At 44.8% G+C, this 14,875-nt stretch overlaps 1 protein-coding gene across 1 annotated transcript in view; it reads right to left on the bottom strand.

The window, feature by feature from the left end:
* WIPF1 (WAS/WASL interacting protein family member 1) overlaps positions 1 to 13,040 on the bottom strand; it is a 124,950-nt gene extending 111,910 nt beyond the window's left edge. Inside the window, exon 1 of the mRNA XM_032755328.2 lies at positions 12,901 to 13,040. The gene's annotated coding sequence lies outside the window, so the exon portion shown is untranslated. The remainder of the gene's footprint in view (positions 1 to 12,900) is intronic.
* Positions 13,041 to 14,875: the final 1,835 nt, after the last annotated feature.

The following is a 14,875-nucleotide window of genomic DNA, read 5'->3' as shown; positions in this document are numbered from 1 at the left end:
TGAAGATTAGGATTCCTGGCTTTTCACTCCCTGCCCCCCATCCCACTGATGGAGTCTCTCCCTGCAGCTCAGAACCACCAGACTCTTTGTCTTATTTCACTGCTGGCCTCTGTACCCTCCCCCATCACAAGGAACCTCTTCCCTTTTCCTCTCCCCGTCTGTGTTGCTAGGACCAGAGCTGACAGGGAGCACAGGGAAAGCTTCTATTAGGATTCTGCTATGCTTTCTTGGGCATCTAAGTTAGAATTCAGAAAGCCCTTGTCACAACCCTAACTACAAAGGGTAACTGGGTTGTCGAGGGCACTTGTCCTAAAGTTCAGCTTCCCAGGTAGACAAGTTGGTCTAACCTCTCTGCAAGGAAGAAAGTCCATAGGGGAATCATTGACCAGTGTGTTGGTCCAGAATCTTGCCATGCATAAATAGAGGCCTGTAATGTTAGCACCAATTTTGAGGAGCAAGAGCAGTGCAGTTCCTGCTGGCTGGCTGCCATCTAGCACGGTCTGCTGCTGAGCCAAAACAGCAATGCGTTGTTCCTTAGACCAGGACTAAGAATTACAAATAGGAGGCTCAACTAGCAATGGCCACAGTCACCAACTAACAGTCAGGTCAGAATTCTCACTGGCAATGCCCCGCATTAAGTATTTGTATCCACTCTCAGCAATCACTGCCATCACAGTGAATGCCCTCCAAAGCACTTACAGTCACCTGGTTAGGCATAGGGTGTTTTGTCTGAGACTGTACAAAGTATTCATTAGTTAGCGATGACCTCTGCCTTCTATGAAGCTACAAAGGCTGACACATACTGACACATAAAATGGACAGCAATATATTGACTTTTCCAAGGAAGTCCGGAATTGGTGCTTCCTGGTTATATCTGAAGTGCTCCTTAAAAGGGGTAAGTCAATGACATATGTGTACATATGTGCAGATGCAACTGTGTGTGATAGATTGTTGCGAGAAGTCAGGGACCCCGAACGGAGGGACCGGCTGAAGCCATGGCAGAAGAACATAAATTGTGAAGATTTCATGGACATTTGTTAGTTCCCCAAATTAATACTTTTATAATTTCTTACGCCTGTCCTATACTGAAATCTCTGAACATAAGTTGTGAAGATTTCATGGACATTTATCACTTCCCCAGTCAATACTCTTGTGATTTCCTATGCCTGTCTTTACTTTAATCTCTTAATTCCGTCATTTTTGTAAGCTGAGGATGTATGTCGCCTCAGGACCCTGTGATGATTGGGTTAACTGCACAAATTGTTTGTAAAGCATGTGTGTTTAAACAATACGAAATCTGGGCACCTTGAAAAAAGAACAGGATAACAGCAATGTTCAGGGAACAAGGGAGATAACCATTAGGTCTGGCTGCCTGAGAGTGGGGCAGAACAGAGCCATATTTCTCTTCTTTCAAAAGCAAATAGGAGAAATATCGCTGAATTCTTTTTCTCAGCAAGGAATAGCCCTGAGAAAGAGAATGCTTTCCCAGGGGTAGGTCTCTAAAATGGCCACTCTGTGAATGCCTGTGTTTTACAGTTGCAGATAAGGGATGAAATAAGCCCCGGTCTCCCGTAGCGCTCCCAGGCCTATTAGGACAAGGAAATTCCCACCTAGTAAATTTTAGCCTAGTAAATTTTAGTCAGACCGGTTGTCTGCTCTCAAACCCTGTCTCCTGGTAAGATGTTATCAATGACAATGCATGCCCGAAACTTCATTAGCAATTTTAATTTCACCCCGTCCTGTGATCTCGCCCTGCCTCCATTTGCCTTGTAATATTTTATTACCTTGTGAAGCAAGTGATCTCTGTGACCCACACCCTATTCGTACACTCCCTCCCCTTTGAAAATCACTAATAAAAAACTTGCTAGTTTTGCTGCTTCAGTGGCATCATGGAACCTGCCAATATGTGATGTCTCCCCCGGATACCCAGCTTTAAAATTTCTCTCTTTTGTACTCTTTCCCTTTATTTCTCAGACTGGCCAACACTTAGGGAAATAGAAAATAACCTATGTGAAATAATGTTTAATTATTATTGGGGGCGGGTTGCACTAATAATAGATGGTGAGGACAGATGGTTTCAAGGTTATGCACTAATACAGAATAAAAGTGAATATAAACGATGTGTGCTTACATATAGTGAGGTAGTGTGATTTTTGTTGGATGTAAATAAAATCTGCCCAGTGTACCTGGACAGCATCTGGCTCAAATCCCATTTCCACAAATACTATTACAAAAAACAACCTCGGTGCAATAGAAAGACTTCAGTGTTTCAGCTAATATTCCTTCTTTAGCAAGTATACAGTGAGATTCAAGTATAAATGAAGAACTCCATGAGTTTGCTAAAATATAAATTGATCTTTATATATTACACATACACTATTTTAGCTAAATGAGAAATGTGATGGATATATACGTCTTTCCCTTATTAAATACTGAGTCAAAAACAGGCATGGTAAAATATCAGGCTCCGGCTCCTCAGGCCTCTGAATGACAAGTTACAACGTTGATTGCATTGTTAGGATGGACCTTATGTGGAGATGTTAATGGTGTGTCCCATCAGAGGCATCACAGACATGCTGGCCACCATCTTCTCCCTGTTCCTGCAGATTCTCTACTCTACTTCTGCATAGTGTTGTTGTCAAGGCCAGCTTGACTACTAGGCAACAAAGCCGGGATTAGACTACAACTGGTGAACTCCTTGTTTACTGCCCTTTTCATGTTACCTTTCTGCCTTTAACAGAGGACACAATGCACAAGGAATCCAGTAAAGGAGCTGGTCAATATCAGGTCTTAACCTGAAAGTAACTTAATTTTTTATTTTATTTATTTATTTTTTTGAGACGGAGTCTCGCTGTCGCCCAGGCTGGAGTGCAGTGGCGCGATCTTGGCTCACTGCAAGCTCCGCCTCCCGGGTTCACGCCATTCTCCTGCCTCAGCCTCCCGAGTAGCTGGGACTACAGGTGCCCGCCACCGCGCCCATCTAATTTTTTGTATTTTTAGTAAAGACGGGGTTTCACCATGGTCTCGATCCCCTGACCTCGTGATCCACCCGCCTCAGCCTCCCAAAGTGCTGGGATTACAGGTGTGAGCCACCGTGCCCGGCAGTAACTTAATTTTTTAAGATGGTTTCACTATCTGTCAGGATTGATGGACATCCCAAACCAGGGACAATGTGAAGGTGGGCAAGAGGACATCGGACTTCAGGCATCAGCATATGGGGGCCTCAAAAAGATGCAAGTTTTTACAAATTCCAGTGCCAAAACCATGGTATGCAGCAAGAGAAAAGGTGCCAACTGGTCCTGGTTCCTCACTATGCCCCTCACTGGCTAAAATGTAATGCAGCTCCCTACCAAGGTTAGCTCCACTTCACAGCAAGCCAGGCACTTGGACCTGCTAGTTGAGGCAGGCAGATTTCTGGTACTGAAAGTAACCCACCTGTATTTTCAAGTGGTGGAGAGTTCAGGGTCCCTTAGGATTGGGTCCCCTATGGGGACTCATGGTCTAGAGATTTTCCTTTTCTCATCAGACCTCCTGTCGCATTGTACTGAAGTCTCCATAACACTGCCTGCTTAGAGCTATACAAACAGGGCTTTATTCTGTAAACTCATCCAGCCCCCATGGACCTCTGGGTTCTGCATAAGAACACATCATCTCGAGGAACTCCTCTGACCATGCTGTGTCAGAACTTCAGCCTGAGCCTTGCTTGCGAACTTCTGTCTTCTCCCTGATTCAGCACGGCTCCCTCTAGTCAGAGACATCCATTTGCCTGCCTGGTCTGTGGCATTCTTCCCAGCATGGGGCCCTTGGCTTGTTTCAATCCTGGACGTTTGGCAGAATGTATGCACTTACTTTCAGGGGACACTGATCTGGACAAGGGACCCAGCCCATAGAGGGTAAAACTCTGATATGTTCTTTTTAAAACAGGACTTCCTTTAGTGAATCTTCCTAACTTTGAAAACACTAACATTAAAAAAAAAAAAAAAACAGAGTAACACTTTATTATGGCAGACATCAACCATTCACAAGGTTTCTTAATTTTCAGTTCCAACTTCTGTTGCCCAAATGCAATCTTTTTGACATCTGTGTCAGGTTAGTTACAAAGCATTATTATTCTGGGCTGCACAGTGTTGGCCCAACCTACCCAAATACAAGAAATTTTGCTGATTGATTTAGTTATTCCATTCCTATAAATGAATCCAGTTGTACAGCTGTTTCTGATTAACCAATGTACTGCTGGAGTCATACACAAATAATTTTATAATGAACTCAGCAACGGCAAGGACATGAGAAGCAGAATCTAAACTCACCTCCCAGAAAAATAAGCAGAAGCAATGAGCGCAAGGACTTTCAACAACAGTCCAGGTTTAAATTCCTATCTGCTATGATTCACTTTTTCCTCTTTATGTAATTCAGCACAACTTATAACTAATGCTCTCAAAGAACCTTTGTCTTCAGATTTTTGGATTCAAGAGAGAAACTCAGCTTTACAGTCTTAAAGCTCCTTTAAAATTTCCCATCTTTGTATTTTGTAAGTTTCTGTTTTTCCCATTAAAACATTTATATTTCCTGAGACAATTTCTTAAATAATGCACTTTTAGAAGAGGAAAATTAGAATTGAAAGGTCTACATTTACTTTACTATAAAGAGAAATCAAGTGTTTTGTTTTATTTCAATACAGAACAATTAAGCTCTGTAAGTCCAGCCATGAACTTTTCTTTTTCAGTTCTAGAAGATAAATCATATGTATTATGATTAAGAAATTATAAAATTAAGGAAAAGACAGGCAAGAATAATTCAAATAAGTGAATTTTTTTAATGTAGAGACAGTGACAAGTGCTCCCCTAAAGAAAACTTGAAACAAAACAGGAAAAAAGAGATCATAAAGTTTATACTTCTAAAATGAATTATGCTGGCAAAGATACGGGGAAATAGATATTTTCAAATAGTGTCAGTGAGACTGTGAATTACTACAGCTTTTGGAAACTAATACTGCTTTAGAGACTCTGACAGACAGAAATAAAAAAGCTTCTGTTAGTTGGCAGGTTCAAATACACACACACACACACACACGGATGTTGCAGGAAGAACTGTTGTAGTAAAAGAAAACTTGAAACAACATGAATAGTTAAATTGTGGAATATTAAGCAGCCATGCCATAAGTGAGTTTTTTATTCTGGAGAGAATGTCTATGATGCTTTATTATATTAAACACAATTGTGGCATAATGTATTAATATGTAATATAATTCTATTTTTAGGAGAAAAAACTATATATGTGCATATATACTTATACAAAGTTATAAAAGCAAGGAGAAAGTTCAGGAATTGATAATATTGATTACTTCAAAGGGTTAGCATTTAAGGGAGATAGGAGAAAATTTATTAACTTTTCTTTATATATTTCCATTTTACTTGTCTTCTTTATAGCAAGTACATATACTTTTGTAATCTGAACAAATTTACAACTACAATATAATTTTTATTTTTATCTACTTATTTTTTTTTTAGAGACAGGTATCGCTCTGTCATCTATGCTGGAGTGCAGTGGCATGATCATAGCTTACTGTAACCTTAAACTCCTGGGCTCAAGTGATCCTCCCGCCTCAGCTTCCCAAGTAGCAAGGACTACAGGCACATGCCACCATGCCTGGCTAATTTTTATTTTTTGTAGAGACAGCGTCTGCTATGTTGCCCGAGCTGGTCTCGATCTCCTGGGTTCAAGTGATCCTCCTGCCTCAGCTTCTCAAAGTGCTGGGATTACAGGTGTGAGCCACCATGCTTGGTCAACAGTACAATATAATTTTTAAAGAGTGATAAAGAGTCATATTTTCAGCAAAAACATAGAAGCAAAGACTATAAATTACAAATACTGAGCACCTGGACTTGTGGTTAACAAAAACCTTTTCCAAGTTCTAAGAGACAAGACGTTGCTTTTGTTTGTTTCCTCTGTGTGTGGGGGAGAAGGGGGGTGTTAGGGGAGGAGTGGGAGGGTGGGCCGTAAGAGTTGGGAGGATGGGCATGAAGGTGTGGGGAAGAGAGGTTACCTGATTTCTTTCTTTTTTTTTTTTTTTTTTTGCTTTCATTTTATTTATTTATTTATTTTTTGAGACAGAGTCTCACTCTATCCCCAGGCTGGAGTGCAGTGGCATGATCATGGCTCACTTGCAGCCTCAATCTCCCAGGCACAAGCGATCCTCCCACCTCAGCCTCCTGAGTAGCTGGGCTACAGGCACATATCACCATGCCTGGCTTTTTTTTGGGGGGGGCAGGGGTATTTTTGCAGAGATTGGGTCCCACTATGTTGCCCAGGCTGGTCTCAAACTCCTGGGCTCAGCCATAGCACCTGGCTGCTTTTATCATTTTTAAGGAACATATAATAATTGTACATATTTATGGGATACAGTGTGATATTCCTCCCTCCTTCCCTCCCTCCCTTCCTTCCTCCCTCCCTCCCTTCCTTTCTTTCTTTTTTTTTTTGACAGGGTCTCACTCTGTTGCCCAGGATGGAGTGCAGTGGTGTAATCATGGTTCTACTTCCCTAGGCTTGAGTGATCCATCTCAGTCTCCTGAGTAGCTGGGACTACAGGTGTGCACCATGACATCCAGCTAATTTTTGTATTTTGTGTAGAGATGGAGTTTCGCCATGTTGCCCAGGCTGTTCTTGAACTCCTGGACTCAAGCCATCCTCTCACCTTGGCCTCCCAAAGTGCTGGGGTTACAGGAGTGAGCCACCACACCCGGTCTTGCTTTGACTTCTTTCTAGGTTTTATCCTCTTCTCACCCAAAGCAAGGGATGCAAAACTCCTGGGCAAAAGAGTTGAACTTCATTTATGTGGAAGTGAATCAGATACAGGTATTAGACCAGGAAATATCACTTCTTAGGTTCTACAATAATAACTTCTACTTTCCCCACAAGAACAAAACTTCCCACTTCTTAATTATTAGAATCATGGTTATTTTTTAATTTGGAATACATAAAAAGCTAATTATGTATATGAATTTTAAAATGTCACATTGTGGCCAGGTATAATGGCTCACACCTGTAATCCCAGCCCTTTCGGAGGCAAGGCAGGAAGATCGCTTGAGCCCAGGAATTCAAGACAAAAGGGAGACCCCACTTCCACAAAAAAGAAAACAAAACAAAACAAGGCATGGTGGTGCACACCTGTTATCCCGGCTTACTTGGGAGGCTAAGGTAGGAGGATCATTTGAGCCTGGGAAGTCGAGGCTGCAGTGAACTGATGGCACCACTGCACTCCAGCCTAGGTGACAGAGTGAGAAACTGTCTCAAAAAAAAAAAAGTCATCTTATATATATATCTATCACTTATCGTAAAGGACCACTCTTAGGATCAAATTTGTTTGCTAGCATCTTCAGAAACCAGATACTCTTCTGCAAAACAAAGATATGTTTGGCTTTCATGAAAAATTCACTCAAATCTTACAGAGTGGAAGAAATAAACCATCCTTTAACAAACATTGACAACCTACTATACAAGAATCTACTGTTTTGAGAAAATACAAAAGGATTTTTAAAAAAGTGATTGTCTTGAAAGAGCTTACCATCTAACAAGGAAGAAGAGATACCTGCAAGTGACTGCAATACAGGACAGGGTGAATTTCAAGCCACAGGTGAAGTACAGAACAATGGCGAAACTAAGAGAAGGCAGAATCAGCAAATGGAGAAGAGAACATTTTGGCTCTTGTTAAGAAGCATGTTCTTACAACGTGAACCATGCTTATCAAAGCTCCTAAACTAGTGAAATTTGTAGGTAATTGTGTCTCCTGTTAATTTTAGCAACATTCTTCTTTTACTGAGTATTAGCAAAGTCTATTATTTCGACTTTTCCGCAAGTAATCCTGACCAATCTGAAGATTCTTATAGCATTCAACAAACAAATGAAGAGAAGGGGCAGTGTGGAGAGGAGGAATGGCAATGCAACAGCATACGAAAGGAAAGTGCAGTTTAGCTGGAACCCAGTATATGAAAAGTAGTGCATAATAAGGCTGATGGTGAAATTAAAGGTTAAAGGTGCGATGCTTGGAATCAGACTGCTCCATGTTTGAATACTAGTTCTGTCACTAACTGTGGGACCTTGGGCAAGTTACCTAAGTTCTCTAAGCCTCAGGTTCCACATAAATAAACAGAACTTACCTCTCAGGGTAAGTGAATATCAAATGACTCAAATAACATATAGTAAGTGATAATGTTAAAGAAAGGGAAAGAGGGAGAGAGAATAAAAGGAAGAAAGAAAGGAAAGAAAGATATTTTTAAATGTTTGGGCCAGATCATAGAAAGTTTTGAAGAATTTCATTCACTTAAATTAATATAATTGAGAGAGAAAAGGAAATTAAAAGAAGAAATTTAGTTATGCTGGAAAGATGGCTTATTAGAAGAAGAAAAATATATATACCCATAGTAAGCAATGCTAAAATGTTACATAGCAACATGTTTCTCCAATGTGAACCCTGCTTATCAAGGCTAACAAACATTGTAGCTAATTGTATCTCCTGTTTAGCTACATTTTTATTTCATTGACTATTAGCCTAGTCTATCATTTTTGACTTCTCAACAAATATTTGTGACCTGCAATCTCTGTAATGCTGAGCATGCATCCTAGGACTCAAAAGTTTCTGATCCCTGGCCACGAGAAGAAGCAGTGGTACCCTCACCCCATGGCATGAGTACTGTAGTTGTGACCAAAGCAGCCTGGCCTGGGGCCAAGTGTTATTGGGTGTTTTACATCAGACATCTCATGCAGTCTAATCTACTGTCATCTCTACACTGATGATGGCCACTGTGTGGCTGCCACAACACATTAAACTGGTATTTCCCAGTGTCAAAGGCCCAGGAAAAGTGACAAGTCTGGTTTTTGCTTCCTCATCCTTTATCTGTCCGGACAACCTCAACAGAGTAGGTTTTACTGGGTAAGCAGATACTGCGGGCTGGCAGTGCCTCAATACTAAGATTCTTTTCAGTGAGATCTCTCCTTGGGGGCTGTTAAAACATGAGATGACTGACATGAAACACTCGGTAAACTACAGACAGCTAATGGGTTATTGTTCTATGTTAATTTACATCGAAAGCAGTTCCTGTGTTTAGGCTTTTTTGGTATTTACTATGGAGAAAGAAATGCCAACAGTATTTTGTTCAGGCTAACACTGATAAATGTAATGCTAATGCTAATAATAATAATAGTCCACAAATACTGAGCAGTGACACTGTCCCAGCCAATCTGCTAAGTAATTCACATACATCACCTCATCTGACCCTTAGAACAATCCTTTTACGGAAGGGGTGTTACTCTCATTTCAAAATTGAAGATACAGGGCCGGGTGCGGTGGCTTATGGCTGTAATCCCAGCACTTTGGGAGGCTGAGGTAGGCCGATCACGAGGTCGGGAGTTTGAGACCAGCCTGACCAACATGGTGAAACACCATCTCTACTAAAAATACAAAAATTAGCTGGGCGTGGTGCACACTCCTATAATCCCAGCTACTTGGGAGGCTGAGGCAGAAGAATCACTTGAACCTGGGAGGCAGGGGTTGCAGTGAGCTGAGATCATGCCATTGCACTCCAGCCTGAGCGACAGAGCAAAAATTTGTCTCAAAAAAAAGAAGGTGAAGACACAAAGAATTTGTAAAAGACAGTGTTGGGACTGGCCCATGCTTTACCCATTAGGAAACTGCCCTCTGGTAGCACATCAGCATCACCTGGGGAAGCTCTCAAAAAATGGATTCCTGGGCCTTACTGCAGACTTATAGAATCACACCTTTATAAACTTCTCGTCACACCCATGGCTAAGGATTAGCATACTAGTTAAAGTGTGTTAAGCAGAATAGCATCACTCAACTAACTGAAGATATTCTGGGGGCTTTGGTACACCTAGAGTTTTCATTACTCAAAACTATACAAGGGACAGACTTAAGTTATTTCAACCTGACCATAATACCTACAGAGTGAGGAACAACTGACAACTGTCCGCCCTAGGGAACAAAAGTTAGAGCTGAGTGAGGAAGTATTCATCTGTCACAGGGAGGTGAAGCCTAAACTGTTCCTCAGTTGGAGAAGAGATGGTGGGACACGATGTGAATGTGCTGATTAATCTTTCGATGCCTGGCACACAGTAAACACTTAATAAATATTTGTTAAGTGGACAAACGAATGAAAGAGTGCCTCCATCCAGCTGGACTCCTCTGAATTCCCTGTATTTGGTCTGTACCTTTTTTACCTTATTTACCAAATTCTGCCTGCATACCTGCTGTTTGAAACCATGTCTCATCTCTACCAGAAAGTAAGCATTCGGGCGCAGACTTCATCTCTTTCTGAGCTACATCTTCCTTTCTACCCTTACCTAGCACAGAGTATAGCTATAACCTCTAGCAGGGACCCACAATGCTCAATGAGTATCTGGCTTGATTCCAACTGTGACCTGATTCGACATGGGTCCCTGCTAGCCACAAGGGATAAATAAGCCTACCCAGCCTTCAAGAACCATGGTATAATTGTGGCTTGCTGGGAAACAGCAGCAGAGAGAGCTCTGTGTGGAAACCATTAAGAATTCAGTAGACCACACTGGAGGGAAGGCTTCAGGAAGACTACAGCCCTGGGAGGTAAAATGACAAATATCAGATGCTTAAAAGTGAAGGGGTTATAGCAACAAATAAAAGGCACTTTTGTTTCATTTATTCTCTCAGTATGTGTTATGGAAACTAACTATGTTCCTAAAATTACAACCATAGTTAGGAACACCTTGAAATAGCAAAGACAATGACACAGTCCCAGTAATGAATACTGTCTGCTAAAAGGGTCTCATGCCTGGCCATAGCACCTGAGACAGTAAATGTACAAGGTCAGGGCATACTACCCTCTCTTCACCACCCACCTTTCTGCTCATTATAGCTTTCGTGTCTTGGTGCTACACACCGCATGGTATCTGGATGGCCCCTGTATCATACTGCTTTTTGCTGCTTCCTTCACACTCCATTATCCTACTTGATCCTCATACCCTGTAGTAGATGTAGAGCAAAGATTATCAAGCCCATTTCTTGGATGAGATAAGTGAGGCTCAAATTGTAATGATATGCCTAAGGGCACCAGAAAGTGGTTGAACACATTACAGACAATTTTAAAATGAACAAATAGAAGGAGGCATGAATCCCCCCAGGGGGAAAGTCTCATTCTCTTTAAATATCCCAGAATTTGATCTTACCTTGCTTACAAATCTCTTTGCACTATGTCACACAACCTCAAAGAGTTGATGTGTTTTCATGGAGCCAAAGTTATGGCAGGGGTTGGGTAAGTCCCAGGGAGGAAGACAATACTACTGAACTGGTTTCATAACATCTGCAGAGTTTAGTCTGAATATTTCCATTCAACAGGTAATGGGCTCTCACAGGTGGCTGGGATTTGCAGACTATAGCACCTCCAGGTCCCCGAGAAACTCAGCCTTGTGGGGCTGACAGGCAGGTAGACACACACAGTCACAGTAGAAGGCAGTGCTGTGTGCACTGCAAAGGGATTAATAGGCAGAGTGCTGATAGCCTAGCAAGGGTTTTCTCACCTCAAGAACTTAAAAGGTGGTTTATAAACTGAAGTAGAACATTTCTTAGAGTTATTTTATCCATTACAAAAATGAGCATTTTTGAAGATGGAAAAATCTATCAACGACTCAAAATGAAGCTACAGTATTGTTTTGAAATTGCTTTGGGAAGCTGGCAAAAGAAAACCCACCCAGCGTGGAATCTGTTCACGGGCTCTGCGGCTGCACCAGACTGGAGTCTGGGGCTACACGCAGCCAGGGATGGAGGAATGGGAGTGGGGTGGGGTCCAGAGACGATCCAGGGGGCAGGACGGACACATGCTTTTCAGTAAAAGGGACCAAGTCCACTTGGTCACTGAGCCAACTTGAGAGGCTTCCCAGAAAACTGAATAAGGCCAGGAGCCCGCGGCTGAAGAAGGAATATTCCATCGGGATTTAAGCAGGACCAGAAGACATCGCCAGGCTCAGTTCCTCACACAGCCACACCCTTTGTTAATCGCAAAGAGCTCAAAGTCTAACCAACCACCAGTGATCTGATTTAGAGCTCTTTGCGATTAACAAAGGCTCACAGCGACTGGGTCAGCTGCTTTCCCTGACACTCGCAACGCTAACAGTTCTTTCTTTAAAAAGAAAAGTGTCTATAGTAGAAAAAGGTAGGGGACGCGAGACTGAAGTGAAGCTGTCTCTGGAGAGTTCGGGGGAGCACCCCCGCTCAACCCCCGTCCCCACTCCGCGCGAAAAGCACTGACTGGGACTGGAGATGTCTCTAAGGTCGACGCAGACCCCTAACGCGCGAGTCTACGCCGACCTGGGGCGAGCGGGCCGCCCGGGAGCGCCGGGAGGGAGGCCGGCTGGAGCGCGAGAGGGGCATGGTTCCCACAGAGAGGCAGGCGGGCGGTGCCAGAGCTTGAGCCGGCCCCGGGGGATGCCCGAACGTCCCCCTCCGTCCTAGCTGGGGTGTAGGTGCGGCCCCAGGGCATCGCCGCGAAGCCCCTGCTCAAGACCTACGGAGATAGTGGGTCCCGAGCCCCACGGGGCGGCCCCGGGTGCGCGGAGCCCAGCGGTGAGCCCAGCCCGAGGCGCGGGACCCCGGCTGTCCACGGCCCCTTCCTCCCCGGGCCATCAGCGGGGGGCAGAACGCGCGGGCCGCTGGCCTGCAATCGCGCCCCTCCCGAGGCCGCGCGCCCGCGCCCATCGCTCGCAGGGGACGCGGCCTCGACGTCCCCAGCCGCCCCACCCGCGTCACCGGTGCCAAGCGGCGCTTCTGAGCCCCGCCGTCGAGCCCAGCCCCTCCCGGCGTCCCCCACGGCCCCCGGGAGTCCGGAACCCGGGTCGCGCCAGAGGCGATGCGTCCCTTACCGCGCAGCGGCTCCGGACGACTCCACAGCCCCGCGCCGCGCTGGGCATTTTTTCTGGGAAACTTCTCCCGGGGTTCGCAGGGCTGAGCCGGGCGGGCAGGAAAAGCGCTCAGCGCCGGGAGGCTGCGACCATCCGGGAACTTCGCCGAGATGTGGGCCCTCCCCCCCGGCGCCGCGGCCCCCCCGCCGCCCCGCCACATGTGGACGCGCCGCGAGGCCCCGCCGGCCCGCGCCCTGCCCTCCGCGCGCCCGCCTGCCCCGCCGGCAATGGGGCTCCGCGCTGGCAGCTTCGGCCCGCAGAGGAGCGCGGCGGGGCGGGATGGTCGGGGCTGGAGTCCGCAGTTTCCTCCGTCCCGCTCCCCTGCGCGCGAGGGGACCGAGGCAAGAGGACAGGAGTTTGCAGAGGAGCGGGAACTGGAAGGGGAGTCTAGCCCAGGGCCTTCCCCCCAACTCTTGAATCTTCTCCACCTTCTTGCGGCTGCTGGCGGGGGGGATCGGGTGGGGGTATTCCCTCTCTTCGAGCCGGAAGGAACGCCTTTTCCCACGCTTTCCCGTCTGCTCTCAAAAAAAGAGGGTCCAACTTTCAGATATCTGAAATTCAAATTCATTTTTAAAAATTGATTTAAAATCTGGGTGAACCCCACAGCGGCCCAAGGTCCACACGCATCTGACTCCTGCCCACTATGTGGGGACAACGTGCTGCTCTTCCCTCGGAAAGATGCTGCCTCTCCTCACAAGTCGGTTGGAATTGAGTCGTTTTGCTGCCAATGGGGATGGATTTATCATCAGCCACCCACTTCCTTAAATACGGTAGGATCCACAGCAAACGTGGAGAAAACTGAAGCTCTACTCCATTGCCCTAGCTAACTCCTGCTCATCAGGGGGTTCTGACCGGCTCTGAGAGCTGCCACCTCCAGGCCCCAAAGAAAAGTTAACATTCACTCGCTAAGACGCTATAGCTACTGAGAGTGTGCATTTGAAAGGAATAACAACAAAAAGTTCTGCTCAGTGTAATAACCATCGGATCATATTGTTAAAATATCAAGGCTGTGTATCCCTTTGAATTAAAGCAGAAAGATGAGACTATAAAACAGCTTTTGCAAAATTATAACTGAGGAAATTGTGACAGTGAAAGAAATCAGACCTACAACCGACTCTATCTTCCCTCTAACCTTTAAAGTGTCTTGTTCACTCCTGAGCGTAGCCGTCGGAAAAGAATTCAGTTTTTGGTTTTACTCTGAAACAAAATTGATAATAGCCCTTTCCCGAAAAGATCCCCTTCTTTCCTGGGGACCAGTCTGCCTTTGCAGGACTAACAAATTAGCTATAAGACTAGAAATTACAGTTTAGGGGTCATGCAGCCTCTGGCTCCAAGAGTCTGAACCTCCCCAAATTGCTCCTGGGGATAACATTACTATTGTAAAACCTAAGATCTGTGCTTGAGATACGTTGCGGACTCTGAACTCAGTGGATCAGCTGACACCACCCAGAATGATAATCTGGCTTAACCAGTTCTCCCATCCCACCCAGGAACAGAAAAGAGCAAGAAAAACTCACTTCGACCCCCTGTGATTCCATCTCCAACTTGGCCAATCAGCACTCCCCACTTCTCAAGCCCCTACCTGCCAAATTATCTTTAAAAACTCATCCCTGAATGTTCAGGGAGACTGATTTTAGTAATAATAAAACTCTGGTCTCCCGCACAGCTGGCTCTGCGTGAATCCGTCTTTCTCCGTTGCAATTTCCCAGTCTTGGTAAATCAGCTCTGTCTAGGCAGCTGGCAAGGTGAACCCACTGGGTGGTTACAAATAGATGCACTTCGGAATTGTTACACCATGCTGAGGGACCTTAACTCCCGGCTTTCTCTGCTTCTGTACCACTCCAGTGTGCACGCGTGTATCTTGATATGCTTTTAACAGATACAATGACCTCTCTGGGAAAGACATTTAGTAACATGGGAAACTCTTCCCATTGGC

The sequence above is a fragment of the Hylobates moloch genome, unplaced genomic scaffold (assembly GCF_009828535.3).
Source record: "Hylobates moloch isolate HMO894 unplaced genomic scaffold, HMol_V3 SCAFFOLD_1, whole genome shotgun sequence".
Taxonomy (NCBI): domain Eukaryota; kingdom Metazoa; phylum Chordata; class Mammalia; order Primates; family Hylobatidae; genus Hylobates; species Hylobates moloch.
The sequence above is the reverse complement of the archived record's forward strand: the minus strand, read 5'-3'. Positions and strand labels throughout refer to the sequence as shown.